The sequence below is a fragment of the Zingiber officinale genome, chromosome 2A, assembly GCF_018446385.1.
Source record: "Zingiber officinale cultivar Zhangliang chromosome 2A, Zo_v1.1, whole genome shotgun sequence".
In the NCBI taxonomy this organism is placed as follows: Eukaryota; Viridiplantae; Streptophyta; class Magnoliopsida; order Zingiberales; family Zingiberaceae; genus Zingiber; species Zingiber officinale.
In genome coordinates, this window is record NC_055988.1 from 16,866,320 (window position 1) to 16,885,511 (window position 19,192).

Below are 19,192 nucleotides of genomic sequence, written 5' to 3' on the forward strand. Positions count from 1 at the left end.
AGATGTTTTGTCGAGGTTTTCTCCCGCATAGCTATGTCGCTTCCACGTCTGACCAGGAAAGGCGTGAAGTTCACGTGGTCCGAGGCTTGCGAGACCAGCTTCCAGGAGCTGAAGCGGAGATTAGTGTCGGCTTCGGTGTTGGTTTTGCCCGCTAGAGAGGATGGATTCGTACTTTACACTGACACATCTCTGCAAGGTTTGGGCGTTAATCTAATGCAGCACGACAGAGTAGTCTCCTATGCTTCTCGTCAGTTGAAGGAGCATGAGAAGAACTACCCTGTACATGATCTGGAGCTAGCCGCCATCATCTTTGCTTTGAAGATTTGGCGGCATTATCTGTATAACATTACCTTTGAGATTCTCACGGATTATAAGAGTCTCAAATATATTTTCACCCAGAAGGAATTTAATCTCCGATAGAGGAGATGGATGGAGCTCTTGAAAGATTATGACTGTACCATTAGCTATCACCCAGAGAAAGCTAATGTGGTTGCCGATGCACTCAGCAGGAAGTCCAAAGGGACTTTGGCTTGCCACCGAGCTTCAGTCACGGACTTAATTCAGGGTTTCTCCGAGTTGAGCCTTGAGGAGCAGGGACAGACAAAGCGAGGTGTTTTGGTTACTATGGTTGTTCAGTCGTCGATTAGGATGAGGATCTGGGAGGCCCAGGCCGGAGATCAACATTTTCAATTCATTGGCAGCCAGATAGCTTCCGGGCAGCAGACAGAGTTCACCCGAGATGATGCGGGTATTATATATTTTCGAGGCCGATTATGCGTACCTCCATCTCACCCGGTCAGGGAGGAGTTACTTCAGGAGGCTCATCGCTCCCGATTTGCTATCCACCCAGGCGGGATCCGCATGTATCGAGATTTAAGGCGTTCCTACTGGTGAAACAGCATGAAGAAAGACATCGCAGAATTCGTAGCTAGATGTCTTGTCTGTCAGTAGGTGAAGGCTGAGAACCAGAGACCTTTCAGATTACTTCAGCGGATTCCTATTCCTGAGTGGAAATGGGAACACCTTACCATGGATTTTTTGGTGGGTTTGCCTAGGACACGACGAGGCCATGACGCGATTTGGGTAATCGTTGATTGATTTACCAAATCGGCACACTTCTTAGCGATCTGGAAGACTGATTCCTTGGATTGATTGGCAGATCTATATTACCGAGAGATCATCAGATTACATAGAGTTCATTTATGTATTATTTCGGATAGAGACCCTCGGTTCACATCCCGATTCTGGTAGAGTCTGCAGCAGGCCTTGGGCACTCAGCTCCATTTCAGTACAGCTTTCCATCCACAGACTGATGGATAGTCAAAGCAGACCATTCAGACTCTAGAGGACTTGCTGAGGTCTTGTGTATTGGATTTTGGAGGTAGTTGGGAGGACCATTTGCCATTGGTAGAGTTCGCCTACAACAACATCTTTCATTCGGCTATCCATATGGCACCGTTTAAAGCATTATATGGTAGGCCTTGTCGGACACCCACCCTCTAGGAGGAGGTTGAAAAGGCCCAGCTGCTAGGGCCTCATAGAGCTCAGCAGGAGGCAGAGTTGGTCCGTACTATCAGATGGAGGATGTCATAGGTGCAAGACCGCCAGAAGAGTTATGCTGATTGGAGACGGAGATCCCTGGAGTTCTCTACTGGTGACCATGTTTTTCTACGAGTTTCACCCACAAAAGGGTGAAGAGATTTGGCCTCAGAGGTAAGCTAGTTCCGCGATACATTGGAGCTTTCTAAATCTTGGAGAGGATTGGAGCGGTAGCTTATCGTCTGGCACTACCACCATGCCTGATAGGCGTTCACGACGTATTCCATGTGTCTATGCTGAGGAGATATATATCCGACCCGGCATATGTGCTGACAGATATCTCAGTTCCTATTCAACCTGACGTTACCTAAGAGGAGGTTCCGGTACAGATTCTGGACCAGAAAGAGCGTCAGCTGCGAAACAAGACTGTCAGGATGGTTAAAATTGGATGGCAGCATCATTCGGACTAGGAGGCTACTTGGGAGCTCGAGGATACGATCCGAGCTCGATACCCCTATCTTTTCACTTGAGGTATGTGAGTTAATTTCCGTTCAGCATTTATACTATCTATTTATTGTTAGTACTTACTGTTGGTAATAACAAAAATTTGAGGGCTAAATTTTTATTAGTGGGGGAGAATGTAAAATACCAAAAAAGGGCGAATAACCATAAGAGAATTTTCTGAAATTTTTAGAAATTTTCTAGAAAATTTTCGGAGTTCGTATGACAAGTTTAAGGGGATCAAATATTGAGCCCCGGGAAAGCCTATTTATGCTACCCCATTTAAACGAGGAAAAGTTTGATTTTTCTTTTTATTTATTTTCTTTTCTCCTCCCACGTGCCCTAGCCTCCCACTTTGCTCAACGCCGTCTCCTCCTTTTCCTAACCGGCGTCGAACGCGACGGTTTCTTCTTTCTCACAATTTAAAGTCGTGGCCGAGGATTTTGCATCTTCTTCTACTTCTTTCCCTTCTTCTTCCCTATCTCCGCCGCTTCCTTCTCTTCCCCAACCGACGCGCCACCGCCACCGCCGCTTGCGTCCCTTCCTGTCCTCCCCTTTCCTCTTCCTCACTAGTTAGCCGTCTCCACCGCCGCCCTTCTCCCTGCTCGAGCCGTGATTGTGGCGACGAGATGAGGTCGAGCGCCGGCGCCGATCGATCACCTACTCGTCACAGAGATCTTAGCCATCGCCGGTCTGTACCCTAACCTCCACCTTTCTCATCTCTGCTGATCTCACGCCTCAGTGTCGCCTTCTCTCTGCCCTAGCCATCCCCGACGTTGATTTTCTCCAGCCGACCTTCCCTCTATGCCCTAGATTGCTGACTTTTGGTGTCTCTTCATCGCGGCACCAGTCGTTCTTCTCTCACCGTTGCTCGCTGCTCTATGCTCTGGTTCACCACCACAGTGGCTTTGTGGAGGAGGTTACGAAGCTGGTCTTGGTAAGAAATACATGGTATTCGATGTAGCTTTGATCTGATTTCATATGTTGTTTAGGGAAGTTAAGCAGAATGGTGAGTTCTATTATTGTAGTTCTGTTGAGGAGATTGGCCTTTGGTGGATGCCCGGTGCCACTAGCTCCTTTGCTCTGGCTGATTCCCTAGCTCTATGGTCGGTGCTGGACTTCTCCTTTGGTTTGACGTGAAGCATCGACCAAATTCCCAAACTGCACTGTTTGGCCAGCATCCTTGCAAAAGGTTGCAATTCCAAACAGAGATCAGTGGTAATGTGAAGGTAAGATCTCTAAATTAAGAGGTTTGGTGTTGAGGTAAGAGTAGAAGAATTGTTTCATTTGTTGTTGCGTACGTAGGTTGGAGCTAGGATAGGTTAAGAATGAATTGTACTAGAATTTATTTAAGTTTAGGTTGATTTAAATATAGATTTAAATCTAAATGGAATAATTAGGGTTAAGGAAACTAACCCTAATTGAACCTGGAGTTATAATTAATTAGGTTAAAATATTAGATTTAATCTAAGCTTCGGGTTGGATCCGATTTATTTAGTTTAGCTAGTTACATTTGGAATTAGCTAAAATTATATGTTTGATATTGCCGAACTTTGATTCGAGACGGTGTCTCGACGAGGGATCTATTTCGGATACGATCCTCTTATTGGAGGCGGATACTTTGACTTATCTTTCAAGATATTATCGTTTGATATACATAGTAATATTTAACGAGTAGTAATATATATGTTCATTTCTACATTGATATATCATTATCTATTACCTAAGTATGTTGTATTTATTACCTGCATTTGTATTCATGTTCCTTCGATTATTTATGTCCTTAAGGTAATGATATACCATGTCTGATTATATTTAGAACATTAATTTATTTTACCTGACCTGTGTACCTAGGATATTCTATTTGATCCATATACCTTTTTGATACACATTATGTAGAGGCGGATAGGATCAGGATATTTCCAATATGCTTAGTGTTATGCATCATCTCGCATGATTGCATGTTATATGATTGTTGGCTCAATTATTGTTGAGCACATCGCAGCTACATGGATCTGCACACACAACCACTCATGGGTTAGTGGTTTTTATCAGGCAGGGTGTGTTGTAGCAGGTTGCTCTGTCAAGGGCTCTGCCGGTCCAGTCATGGGTAGTGTGACGCAGCGTGGTAGCAGGACAGGGATCCCTCCTTTGGACTGGCTCAGGGAGATGAGAGCATTGAGCTCTCCCACTTATGATTTGGGGTAAGGAGGATAGGTGTACTCCGACAGCATCCCATCCACTCGGTCACTCAGGAGCAGTGATGACAGAGTGCACGGTTGTCACAACCCTACCCACTCGATCTCACCATCGTGTGTGAGACGGTTGACTGGCGTTAGGGGTGACCAGGACATGTTGCATCATATGCATTGACTGCATTTATTGCTTGTGTTTGCTGTACTTTATATGTTGCATATTTGGTGGATGCATATGTTTGACATGCATATAGGATTTATGATACTCTCGATCTGACTACCTTGTTATCCCTATACCCAAGTCCTGTTAGTACAGATACTCCTGCTCCTTACAGTTTTGCATTTTTTTATATGATATATATCTAGGAGACTGTACGCATATTTATTATTAGTTGTTATTTCTTACTATGTATGTCAGTAGTTACCCGTTGAGGAGTTGACTCACCCCGTTGGTATTACTATTTTAGGTTGAGGTTATCCAGAGGATTTCCGTCGCTAGTTCCCCCTCCAGATTGTGAGGATTTTTGTTTTGGATCTTTTCTTTGATTTTCTTATTATGTTATCGTCTATGTTTTCAGACTTGTATCTTTTTGGCACTTTGGATCTTGAATGGTCCTTTATTATTGATGGGTTTTCATTTGGTATATCTTCCTACATGCCTGCCCGGATGGCAGAAGAGGTAGGTTTGGATGTATGCTGGTGATTTGAGTTTTATGGGTGTTTTTGAGTAGGATATAATATTTGAGTTTTATGGGTATAGTTGAGTAGGATATTTGAGATGATTTTCTTATCGTTGCTTAGGTTTAGTTTTTTACTATTAAACTACGTGGGTGCTTGCTTATTATATATATATATATATATTCCGGCTGTGTTGGCCAAGGTTTGTGTGGCTCAGATGGCTTGTAGGTATGTCTCAGATTATCACCCATACAGGGGAGATGCTGCCGAAATTTCTTCTGGTAGGGAATCCCCCGGGGTGTGACATTTTCTCATCCATCTGTCATATCTCATAATCATGATGAGCTGATATGGTCAGGAGTATCCGAATGGATTTAAGCTTGGACACAGGTAAGAAAGTTTTATCATAGTCAATGTCTTGCCTTTGATGATAGCCTTTCGCCACCAACCTTGCATTGTAGGTAATAATATTACCATCTATGTCGGTTTTCTTCTTGAAAACTCATTTGCACCCTATAGGCATAATGCCTTCAGGTGGGTCCACCAAGTTCCAAACTTGGTTTTCATACATGGAATCTATTTTCCGACTTTATGGTTGTAAGCCACTTGTCATTTTCTGAACTATTCAGACCCACTTCATAATCAATAGGTTCCTCATCCTCAATGAGTAACACATCATTCGATTCTCTTATAAGAGATCCATATCTCTTAGGAATATTGCATGTCCTACCTAATCTATGAGGAGGTTGTCTTATAATTGGTTGTGATTCTTGACTAGGTATCTCATTAGTGTTTATTAGAGTCTCTTGAACTTCATCAAGTTCAACCTTACTCCCACTTGCTTCTTGTAACAAAAATTCTTTCTCTAGGAAGGTAGTATACCTTGAAACAAACACCTTTTGTTTTAAGGGGTGATAGAATTGGTAATCCTTAGTTTTCTTAGGGCATCCAATAAATAAACACTTATCAGACTTGACATCCAACTTGTCTGATATAGTCCTCTTCACATAAGCAGGACATCCCCATATCTTCAAATAAGATATGAGGGGTTTATTACTAGTCCATATCTCATATGGAGTAGTTGAGATTGCTTTCATCGGGACTTTGTTTAGCAAGTAAATAGCTATCATGAGTGCATAACCCCAAAAGGTCTTGAGAAGATCTGCACGATCCATCATTGATTTAACCATGTCTAACAAGGTTTGATTACGCCTTTCCGATACACTATTATGTTGTGTCGTATAAGGTGGAGTTCATTGAGATAATATACCATTATCCCTTAGATAATCTAGAAACTCTTGGCTTAAATATTCACCACCTCGATCGGATCGAAGTATTTTAATATTTTTACCAAGTTGTTTCTCTACTTCACTTCTGAATTCTCTAAGCTTTTTAAAGGCTTTAGACTTGTATTTCATTAGATACACACACCCATAATGAGAGTGATCATCAATGAAAATAATGAAGTAGCTATAACCTCTTAATGCATGAGTTGTCATTGGTCCACATACATTAGTATGTACGAGTCCAAGTAACTCATCAACTCGTTCACCCTTTCGAGAAAAAGGTAACTTTGTCATCTTGCCTTTTAAACATGAATCACATGTATTAAATGTATCTAATTCAAATGATTCGAGAACTGCAATCTTTTGTAATTCGGACATGCATTTCTTGCTTATATGGCCAAGGCGACAATGCCACGAGTAAGAGGTTAATTGATTATCTATTCAGGCGCATTTATTACTCTTTTCGATATTGAGTACGTCACTAGATATATCTAACGCCTAGATGTCATTACATAATGTTCCAGTGCTATAAAGAACGCCATTTAAGGTTATATAACAACAATTGTTACTAAAAATTAAATGGAAACCTTTTCTATTTAAGTAAGAAATAAAAACAATGTTCTTTATTAATGCTAGAATTAAATAACAATTATCTAGTTTTAAGACAAGTCCACTAGGAAGTTTTAACAAGTATATTCTGGTGGTGACTGCAACAACCTTTGCTCCATTCCCAACTCACAGACTTGTTTCTTCCTTGACGAGTCTTCTGCTATTCCTTATCCCCTGTATATCATTACATATATATGAGTTACACCCAGTATCTAATATCCAAGTATCTAAGGAAATAACATGACAATCATAATGAAAATACTTGAAGAGGATGGGGCATCGAATGCCTTATTATTCTTCACGGACTCAAGATAGATCTTACAATTTCTACGTCAGTGTTCCATCTTGCCACAATAATGGCATGGACCCTTTTGTGTTGGTTCTACTATCTTGGTCTTTTTGGTCTTCCTTTTAGCCTGATATTTTGACTTCCTCTTAGAACCTTTCTGGGAGGAGTCTACTACCATCACAATTTTCTGTTCACCCTTAACAGAAGGCTCCATAGTCTTGAGCATATTTATCATCTCAGGGATGGTCAATTCCAAATTATTCATCCGATAGTTCATCACAAATTGTGAATGACTTTTCGATAAACTATGTAGAATTAAGTCAATACTTAACTTATGATCCATCGTAAAATTGAGTGATGCTAAACGCTCTATGTAGCCATTCATCTTTAATATGTATTGTACTACAAACGAACTCTCCTGCATCTTTGAGCAAAAGAGAAGCTTGGAGACCTCAAACCTTTCGAATCTAGCTTGCTCATCAAATGGCTCACGAAGATGATAGACAATATCATAAGCATCCAAATGCTCATGCTGTTTCTATAATTCAAGAGTCATAGTAGCTAGCATGATGCAACTAGCAAGAATAAAATCATCCTTATATTTATGAAGGGCCAACAGTTAGTCTGCAGTTGTATCGACATCAAGACTAATGGGAAGAGGTTGATCAAGGACATAAACTAGCTTCTCAGCTTTGAAAATAATTCTCAAATTTTGAAACCAGTCCAAGAAGTTTGGCCTATTCAGTTTGTTTGAGTCTAAAATCGAACGCAGATTAACAGAAGTCATAATTAAATTATTAACCTAGCAATACAAAAACGAGAATGCATAAAAGGCATGATTTTATTTATGTTAACAATTTACATAAAAATCCGCTTATTTATCAAATTCAAATACCCTTATTTTGAATTCGGGAGATGATAGGTTTCTCCAAGTGGGTTGATATCCATTGTAGATAAGAATAACTTTGATTTTGGCCAACAAGTCATTCTTAGCTATAGTGGTAAATAATATATTTACCAATTGCATATCACTTATATGCAACTATCACATTATTCTAACAACTAATTGATCTTCGCATAAATATCAGGTTGTTAACACATTAACAAGTATACATCAAATGCACATCACCCAACTTCAGCGGTAAGATACCGCAAAATTAAATAATAAATGTTATTGGACGAAAAATCTTATTGAATTTTTCAGGAATTTTTAGAAATTTTTTGGGATTTAAATGGAGTCTGTATGACTCATTTTGAGGGGATAAATCATGGGGCTTATGGAGACCTGTTTGGGATACCCAAAATAAGTGGGAGTTGATCGAGGAATTAACTTAGTATTTAATTAAACTAACCTAAGTTTTTATTAATCTAGGTTTATAATCCTTCTCCTTTAACCCGACGCATCTCTCCCGACCCCCTCTCCTCGGTTCCCATCGCGCGATCTCTGGCAATTAAGCATCGACGCCGACGACCATCTCCTCGCGCTACCGCCTCCTCTCCACTCTCCCTCCTTAGGTGTGGAATCTTCCTCCCTCTCCCTCTCAAGGTGTGGAGCCTTTCTCCTCTCCTTTTCTTCCCCGATTCATTGCCCCCTCGACAACCTCTCTGTTCGATCCATTCTTCACCGATGACGACGCCACAAGGAAGCCGATCGCCGGCAAGTGAGCATTCTTCCTCCATCCAGAGATTGTCTTCTACCTTGTGCGGGCAGATCCTTGAGAAAAGGAGGGGAGAAGGCCGAGCCCTAACATCAATCTTCTCTCGCGATCGATCCACTGTCGGTTGTCAAATTTGAGTGGGGCGGCAACGATTTGGATCAAGGAGGTCCAGCTCTTCTTCTTCACCAGATCTTGGACAGAGGGATCCAACATCGTCTATCTCCCTTCACTGGGGGCTAATTTGTTGCCGGCGAAGTTGCCGTGAGGCCAACAATTTGAGACTTTCTCCTCAGTGTAAGTTTAGCTCGAGCTCTCCTTCTCCCGTGCATTACTTTTCTTCTCTCCCAATCATGTTACTTGACGCCGCTGCCACTAACAACACCTCACAGCCCAGTTGATCTCTTTTCTCCTCTCTGTTATGTTCTAGTGCCACCTCCAGGGGATGAACATTCAAGGTATTCCATCTAGGAGAGATCTTGGATATGGTACAAGGGTAAGTCAAGCTCAATGTTGATTAACAGGGGTTGATTTCATACTTTGTTTGGGTTGTTGAGATTAGCTATGAGACTGACCTTGGAAAGAATTGGTGTAGGAGTTCTTGGTGGCTGTGGGTAGAGGTTAGTAGGGGATGTGAGCTCTTGATTTGTGGCCATGCCTCAAGGTGAGTTTCCTTTGGCGATGTACCTTTAGATTTTTCCTATTATTGCTATGTTCTATCGGTATTGTTAATGGTTATTAGGTTATGTCTGGTTTAGAGCACATGGAAGCATGTAGAAGGATTTGTTGTAATTTTGGCCAGGAGTTTCCAGTAGCATGCTTCTTCGGATGAGTCAACATTGAAGTCTCTGGATTTGGGTAAGTTTTGGAGTTGATTTGTAATGGTTATTTGGTGGATGATTTATGTAGATGGATATATGATCGTTATTGGTATGTGTTAGATTGATTGGGGTTTGTATTTGGTTGGAATTTGTGAATTATGTTGGGATCTAGAAGGAGTGTGATTAAGGATTATTTGGAGGATTAATCAGAGATCAGATTTGAGTGAAGTTATCCTGATTGGGTGAGGATTTTATTTAGCTATTTTAATTCATATGAATTTAGCTAAATAAAATATATATATATATATATTGATTGATGCAGGACCTTGATATGGGAAGATTATCACGACGTGAGATTTATTTTGGACACGATCTACAGATAAAGGCGAGTATTTCTTCCTTGGCCTCTTTATAGTTTCTTTGAAACTTAGAGCATTGTTATTATTGGATGAATTAAGCTGCTTTATCTTATATCATGATCGGTTGTTGTTTTTCCTGCATGATACTTATGCTTGACCCTTGTGATGATCTATTTAATTCATATACAGTCTCCATTCTTGATATTTACTCTGTGGTGATTACACGTGTAGAGTATGTCTTGTAGGGATTGTCGGATTGTTGATATTCCCCTGCTGATTGGGTATATGATGTGGATTGTACATAGGTGAGTATGTGTTATAGGAGTCATCTTGTTGACCGTGCATTTACATGTGGTGTGTACATATGTATTTGTCATGTACTTTTGGAGGAGTTGTATTGATTGTATATTTGGGGTATATACACATGTCTGTTGTGTTTTTACTGGAGGATACATGTTGATTGTACTTATATTTTGTGTACATGTGTCTAGTGGGATTATTGGAGATTTTTAGTTGATTATACATGTGTAGTGTGTACATATGTTTGGTGGGATACGTGGAGGTATCATGACGATTATACTCATGTTGGAGGTATTTATGAGGTTTGGGGTGTTGCATGGATGATGATTATATATATATATATATATATATATATATATATATATATATATATATCATGTTCATCATTCATTGCATCTGATGACCATTGTCTCCCTTGTGGTTGAGAGAGTCATCGGTTTGGTTTAGCACCACACACTCAGCCACTCATGGGTAGTGGTAGCTGGAGCAGTTGCCGCTCATCTTGTCGTGCCACCCGGTCACGAGGTTTAGTGAGATCCGACGTTGTGAGCAGTCAGGGACCCTGATGCTATGTAGTTAGATAACTACTTAGCATTCTGTCTACCTCAGCTGCTTTATAACAGTTTGGAGTATAAGGCTTGTACGGTTGTCACGGACCCAAGCCTCTCGGTCATACTGGGGTCGTGGTGTTTGGAGAGGTGTCGGGGTGACCATGGAGCATGCATACGCAGTTATTATTCTTGCATTTGATGTGCGGTGCATCTGCATTTGCATACATGCCTAGTAGATACTAATTGCATGTGATTGTCGTTGTTGCACTTGATTGAGATATGGTTGTTGCATATGGTTGTCATGCTGCATACATGCCATTTATTTTACATGTAGTTGTAGTTGTATTTATATTGCCCAGGTATCAGGGGTACGTCTGTTGCAGATCCGGTGAGTTTACTGATCATTGTACCATGTGTCGATTTCAGATTGGGTATGTATCTATCATTATGATAGTTGTGGTTTATACAGTTGGTATGTCAGGTTATTATGCCAGATATGTTTATGTGCATTGATTATGATAGTATGATCATGTTCTTTATTCCTTACTGAGATTGTATACTTTTGATCTCCATGTTTATTTATAGACCATGCACTATCCGGTCTATTACCCGCTGAGTTATCTATATACTCACCACCGCATATATATCTTATGTTTTCAGGTAGATGGTTGGAGTGTCGCTCGGAGTATCCTGTCTGTCGGGTCCTACGTCACATCCGAAGATCGTTTTGGGTTTTGTATATGTTTTATTTGTATTTGGTGTTTGCTGTATTTGGTGTGTTGTTGTATTTGTGGTTATGGTTGTTGTATAAAGCCTAGCCGGCTAGCAGTGTGTTGGTTTGTTTTGTATTGAGCTTTCCGTTATCGTTTTTCCGTTGTGTTAGTTTTTAATGCAGCCGAGTGGGTTGTTCATTGTATATATATAACTACGTGGTTGTGCTTTATTATGTTCCAGCCGAGTGGGCTGAATATAAACTGCGTGGTTGTGTATATATTCCAGCCGCATGTGGCTGATGTATTTTATATGTAGGTATGCTTCAGATTGTCATCGGTACAGGGGAGATGCTATCGAAATTTTTCTGTAGGGACTCCTTTGGGGGCGTGACATCAGCTCTATCCACATTGATCATGGCTTTGACATAATAAATCAACGCTTCAAGTTTAAAACTAACTCGTTAATCTCAATATGTTTAATTTCAAGTTGAGCTTGACTTTGGCTAACAACTCAAACAAGAACTAAACTCTAGTTCTTACCATATTAATGAAAGGTGCAAGTTTTAATATTGAGTAAGGGATTTATGTCTCATCTACATCATGTAAAATTCTATCTACATGACATTACACACATAATATAAATGATGACATGACACATCGCACGCATAGCATAAATGATGACATGACACATCACACGCATGGCATAGCATGACACATCATACATATGGTAAGATCTAATCACATCACACATATGTCAAAATCTAATCATGTCATAATTAATGCATCTACATGTTCATGGTATAAATTTACATATGTTATAATTCTATTTTAGAAATAAAAATATGTTATAAATATGATTTTAATAAATCAAGATTATCTAATCAAATTAAGAAATTAATTTTCAAATTTAATTAACATATCTCATCTAGAATCTTTCTATAAATTAAGAATCTTTAATTATTTTGGAAATAAATTTCTAAATTAATTTACTAACCATTTAAGAAATAGATAATTAATATTTCTTAATTTATTACAGAATAATTTAAATCTCAATTTTTTGTTATTTTTCAAATCTTTCCAAATTTAGTATCTTCTCACAATTTAGGAAAATTTCCAAAAATAGAATATTTTAATAAATCCAAAAATTCCAAAAAATATTAATTCTATAATTTAATTTAGAATTTTAAAATTTTGGTTTTTTTGTGATTTTTTAAATCTTTCCAAATTTGGTATTTCCTAACAATTTTAAAAAAAAAATCAAAAATATAATATTTTAATAAATCTGAAAATTCCAAAAAATATTAATTTTATAATTTAATTTATAATATCTTATATCTTAATTTTTTATTAAAAATTTCATAATATTTCCATATTTGGTATTACCTAACAAATTAAGAAAAATTTCAATAATAGAATATTTCTTAAAATTTCATAAAATTCCAGAAATGATAATTTATAAATTAACAGAATATTTCTAAATTTAATTTTCTGAAATTATATCAGAAACTTTCTAAAAATAGAATTTCCTAACAATTTATTAAACTTTCCAAAAATAGAAAAATCTTAATAATTCCAGAAAAATTCCAAAATTAATTACGAACTATAAAATAATTTTACGATCATGTTGAAGCATAATCAGACTCTGATACCACTGTTGGTATATGCCCGATGCAGTGTGTGCTAAAACACATTTTGTAAACATACGCAGCAGAAAATAAAACAATAATAATTCTTAAATTATTGCATCACACACACCACACACATACAATGATACAACATGCCAAACATGATCGCATAATTAAATTTTTATGGAAAGTAAATTTACGCTAAGTGTACTTTACGAATGATCTGTAACGAGAAGGGCATCAATCGTAGTGACGTTGTCGAACTTCGCCTCTATTCATATCCATACCGAGCTCCTTAAGATAACTCCTTGAGTACAAGTCTCTCCTTTGGAAGTTACTAGCCACGAGCGAAGAAGAGAGATCAAGAGGAAGAGAAAGAGAAGCACACAAGTAAGAGATTTCTTCCTTGTGGTGGTCACGACAACAAGGGGAAGGGCTTCCCCTTGTTGGCGGTGGAAAAGAGAGAGGGGAGAGGGAGAGGAGAAGAGAAATTGGGTTAAGGTTTTTAAAAAACCTTACAAGCCAATTAATGATCTCATGTGTATAATTTTCTCTCAACCATATCAATATATATCCCTCATTAATGAGTTGGATTAGAAAACCCAAATCCAACCCATTATCCCTTAACTAAAAATTAGTCCATTAACCTCTTGGTTTGGTTCACAACTAAACCAAGTTAGTTAATGACTAGTTCATGATTAAATCAAATATGGTTCAACTCTTCCATAAGAGATGCGGTCCATTCATGCTTCCATTGCGATAAATATTTTGATATTTGTCTTATATATGATCCAACTAAATATTTATCTCTTGATCTAAGAATCTTATTTTTTAACTTGTTTTACGTCTTTTAAAGACTCGTTAGTGCATATGACCCAATAGGTTTCCAGTTTATCTTAGTCGTCTATAATTAATTACTTAATTATAGAACGATCATGAGTGCCACCTAGTAGTACATCATGATTCCCAATTAGCTGGAAAATTATAGTTGATCTTAGAATTAATTCTAAACCCTTCAGCAGCTACAGTGAGTCGTGCCTCGTTACTTTCACTCGTCTTATACCCACTTGGTTCAGGACATGGTCTATGTGTCTTGTCCCTAATAGCCTGACTACGTCACACCTAGCCCAAGTAATACTTCCTCATTCAGAGGATTCAAATTACTTATATATGTGTACAAGAGTCTCGCACTCTTAACTTGTGATGCTTTGGCCAAAGACTTTGAGTAATAATTCTAATGAGTGGTCGTAGGATATACGTCTCCTCGCAAGGAGCGGTGAATCCTCTGTGGGTTATCCAAATACCTTCGGGCACTTCAACTTATACCTAATCTTCCTGGCTCCACACCTCAATGAGATGTTTGCTTAAGATGTCAAAGTATAAGTCTCTATGACCAAGATGACTTATATACCTCAAGTCGAAAGAAACTTATACTCGTGCTACAGTAAGAGCTTCACAGACATATTTATATATATGTAGAGAACAATATGAAGTCTTACAGCGAGTCACTCCAATGAACTAATTACCATAACCAGCATCCACGTTTAACTCTCGACATCCCAATATCTCCAGCCAGTGAGAAAATAGTTGCTTGGTCGAACCAAGGAGTATAACCCGTGCTAGTCTTACAGAATTGATGGTGTCCGAATACATTAATTCGATGACTAGAGAAATTTTAATATATTCATAATTACACATGTAGAGATAATTATTAGTTGCAATCCAATTACAAATTCTCTCATGCTATAAATTATATTACGGGCATTCAGTAAATGAATTTAAGACAATCAAACATATAATATGCACTCAAATAGTGAATCTATACTTATCAAATAAATAATAAAAATCATAAGGCTATTATCTTAGGACATCTCTCAAATTCTAACATAGGAGGCATAGTGTTTGAATCTTGTGAGAAGGTGAAATCCTTAAGAGAAAAGAGGGAAAAATGGGAGAATCGGCAAGGGAGGTGCCTCTATTCTTGTTGGTGGCGGTGTGAACAGAGCCGATAGATCGCTTATGTGAATTTATGATTTTAGGATTGGAGGTGGCTCCGTTGAAGGAGGCGCCTCAGTTGGTTTTAAAGGAGGCACCTCTATTGGTATGAGGCGCCTCACTTGGCTTTGAGTAGGAAAGTTACCGCCTTAGTGGGAGGCACTTTGATTAGCTTGAGGTGCCTCTGACGGGTTGATTTCACAAATTTAATTGAGTTTACCATTTCAAACTATTTTGATATTTTTTAACTTAAGTTTACTTAACGTTTAAGTTTATAAAATTAGGTTTTAAGGAGAAAACAATTTTAAATTTATTTTTAAATTTTAATTGACAAAATATTAAAGTGTTTTAATAATTTATATTTTGAAAATAATTAAGTTAAATGATTTTTTTTGAAAAATGATTTTTAATTTTTTTTAAAATATTTTAGAAATAATTTTAAAAATATTATTTTTTAAAAAAAATAATTTTAATTAAAATTTTACTTAAGCTTAATTAGTTTTAATTAAATTTAATTAAATGTTAATTTAAGTTTGAGTTTAAATTGATTTAAAGTTTTAATCTTTTATTCATCTCATCTGGTCTAAGTGTTCAACCAAGGTATTTCTATAGTTTTTCTAAATGACTTAGTTAGGTTTCGAAGATGATTTGACTTTGTGTTAGATTCAGATTTTAACCGCTAGTTAATTAAATGCACATTTCTAAAATTGGTTTCCAAGTAGTGGTGAGGCAAAGAGATCTTCTTGGGTATTGGAGCAACAACCACTTTCTAAAATAAAGTCATTTTAAGAAATTAGATATTTAATTTTCCTATTAAAACACCTTGGTCTAACTAGTGTAGGATGTGGTGAGGTAACTTCGGTTAGTTCCACTTAGCTAAGCTTACCAACAAGGGTATGTCTTACCCCACTTGACTCCCTAGACCAAGCTTTCCTAATGTACTATCATCTCGCCTCTCCCTGGTACTAGGTTGGATAAGAATCAAATTATCTTTTTAGTCTAGTCCTAATTACCCAATTGGGTAGACTATTATTTTAGAGGTGCCAACTAATTTGGTGTCTTCCCTTAAATCATAGAATTTTTGTTTATTATTTATATAATAAATTTTACTTTTTGGTACATAGCATTGATTCAGTTTTACTTGCTTAGTCAAATAAACTTTTGAAACCTAAGCTTTAGTTAGTTTCTTATTTTAAATTATTAATAAGATAAAGATTTTATTTGTTGATCTGAATTTTTATCTAATTCTAGATCTATTGTAAATAACCCTTTATGATCCAAGTTGTCAGGATCGATGGACGTGGCTAGAGAGGGAGGTGTGAATAGCCGACCCAAATCGTTCGTTTCTTTCTACAAATCAAGGTTAGCGCAGCGGAAATAAACAATAGAAACGACAACGGAGAATAGCAAACCTCAAACTCGTCGATGTAACGAGGTTCGGAGATGAAACTCCTACTCCTCGGCGTGTCCGTAAGGTGGACGAAGCCTATCAATCCGTCGGTGGATGAGACCCCGGAAACCCGGCTAACAATCACTCCTTCTGGGTGGAGAAACCTCGCCACAGTGTCTTGCAACAGCAAAATGAACAGGAGTACAAGAATACGGCAAGGAAACTAAGTACAATACAAAAATGTAATAATCCTAACTTGCCTTCTTGTCGACTGGATGAAGCAGCAACTTCACGGGAATCCAACCACAGCACCAACTGTCCAGTTGAAGTCCCAGCCGAGTGGAAGCTCACAAAAAGCTTCAGGAACGAAGAGCTCAGCAAAGCTCGCAGAGGAACTTGCAGCAGCAAGAAGAAAACAGAGAGGAAGAAGAAGAGTTAGAGAGAGTCGCCCTCGATCTCCTTTTATAACCTCTGATATCCTGAGTCAACCTGCGAACCTGTAAGGCAAAAAGGCCAGAACACAGAAGCCCGAAATAGCCTAGCCGTTGAGTCACAACGGCTAGGCCTGGACCGATCAGGATCCAGGGTCTGCTGATCGGTCATGGGGACCGATCAGGCTCTATGCTGATCGGTCCCTAGACCGATCAGCTGTCCTTTCCCAGCTCTGTTGCCTTCTTCTGATCGGCCTCCTGATCGGTCTTCAGTCCGATCAGATAACACACAGAAGCTCACTGTGTGGTTACTGATCGGTCTGCAGATCGATCAGCCGTATCACTGGATCGGTCTACTGACCGATCATGAATCCATGGTATCAATGGATCGATCCACTGATCGATCCAGAGCTTGGTTTTCCTCAACACCAAGTCCCAAGTCTCTCGAACCAACATCCGGTCAATCTTGACCTGTTGGTACATCATGCCTAGCATCTGGTCACTCCCTTGACCTACTTGACCTTCTCAACACCAGATGTCCGATCAGCCTTGATCCATCTGGATTTTTCCTTGCCCGGCTTCACTCACCAGGACTTCCCAACTGTCTGGCTTCACTCACCAGGACTTTCACCAACTGCCTGGTTTCACTCACCAGGACTTTCACTTTCACCTAGCTTCACTCACTAGGGTTTTCACCTGGCTTCACTCACCAGGATTTCCAATCTGCCTGGCTTCACTCACCAGGACTTTTCCGTCTGCCTGGCTTCACTCACCAGGACTTTCTATCTGTCTTCCTGGTCTAGAGAACGAGCTACCGAGCCCTCTCTGACCTAGTCCGGAGAACGAGCTACCGAGCCCTCTCCGACTTCGTCCGGTCCAGAGACCGAGCTACCAAGCCCTCTCTGACCTAGTCCGGAGCTCTCCGACTTCCACATCCGGTCCAGAGAACGAGCTACCGAGCCCTCTCTGACCATAGTCTGGAGAACGAGCTACCGAGCCCTCTCCGACTTCCACATGCCAAGTTCCCATACTTGGACTTCTCCGTGCTAAGTCAACTCACCTCGGGTCAACCAGGTCAACTTTGACCAAGGGTTGCACCAACAATCTCCCATCAAAATACAACTCTTCTGTTCTTGTCAAACATCAAAATACAACTCGAGTCAGGTCAACTCGAGTCGGGTCAACCAGATCAACCTTGACCTAAGGTTGCACCAACAATCTCTCCCTTTTTGATGTTTGACAAAACCATAACGTAACTTAGGTTTTCTAATGTTCTTCCTTGAACATTCTCCCCAAACCTACATTCTTCCCCTTTTTGACACACATCAAAAAGAGTGAATCAAGGTCAAGAGTTTCTTTCTAATGAAGGTCTCATACCTTTCATTGAAACCCTTAATTTCCCCCTTGATACTAAGGTCAACAATTAACTTAGTGATAATCCCATATCACTCAAGTCTTTAAGAGTAAAAACTCCCCCTTGACTAATAGGTAAAACTCCCCCTAAAGGTCAACTCCCCCTTGACCATTGCACCAACAATGTCTTGGAGAGTTTCAAGCCTTTAGAGATCCAAAAACACCAACTCCCAGCTGAAATTTCAGACAAAAACAGTCGAAAAATTTGGCACGTCCTGATCGGTCACCAGACCGATCAGGCTCCCTCTGGATCGGTCCAGTGACCGATCCACACAGACCTGGATCGATCAGGGAACCTCCTGATCGGTCCACGACCTCTGATTTCTGATTTCTGAATTTTTCTTCTCCCGAAATTCAGAAACCTCTAGAAAATCACAGAAAATTTCAAAAATTGTAAAATTTTGAGGATACATTCCTCATAACATATACTATCATGGAAAAATAGTTTTCTATGAAAATAACTTCCATTTTCTAATCTTGATATAAAGTTCAAAAGTCTTTGAAATAGCTCAAAGTTAACTCATCTTTGTATCACTTTGCTCAATGATGAATGCTATCACTAGAAAAGCTTCATCAAGATTTTTCAAATCAATTTTAAAATGATTTTAAACCCTTTAATTTGGGACCACAATCTTAGGGCTAAATGTACATGACTTGTACACAAGCTTTCCCTATGATCCTCAATTAGAATTAGGCTCATCTAGGTACAAGAACTATGCACCTTGATCCTAACTCACAATCCTAATATCTCACACACATCTAAGGTGTATCAAACACATCCAAGTCAATTTTGATGTGAGATATGGGTTTAGGTTAGCTTAATCTAAGTTCTCATGCATTTT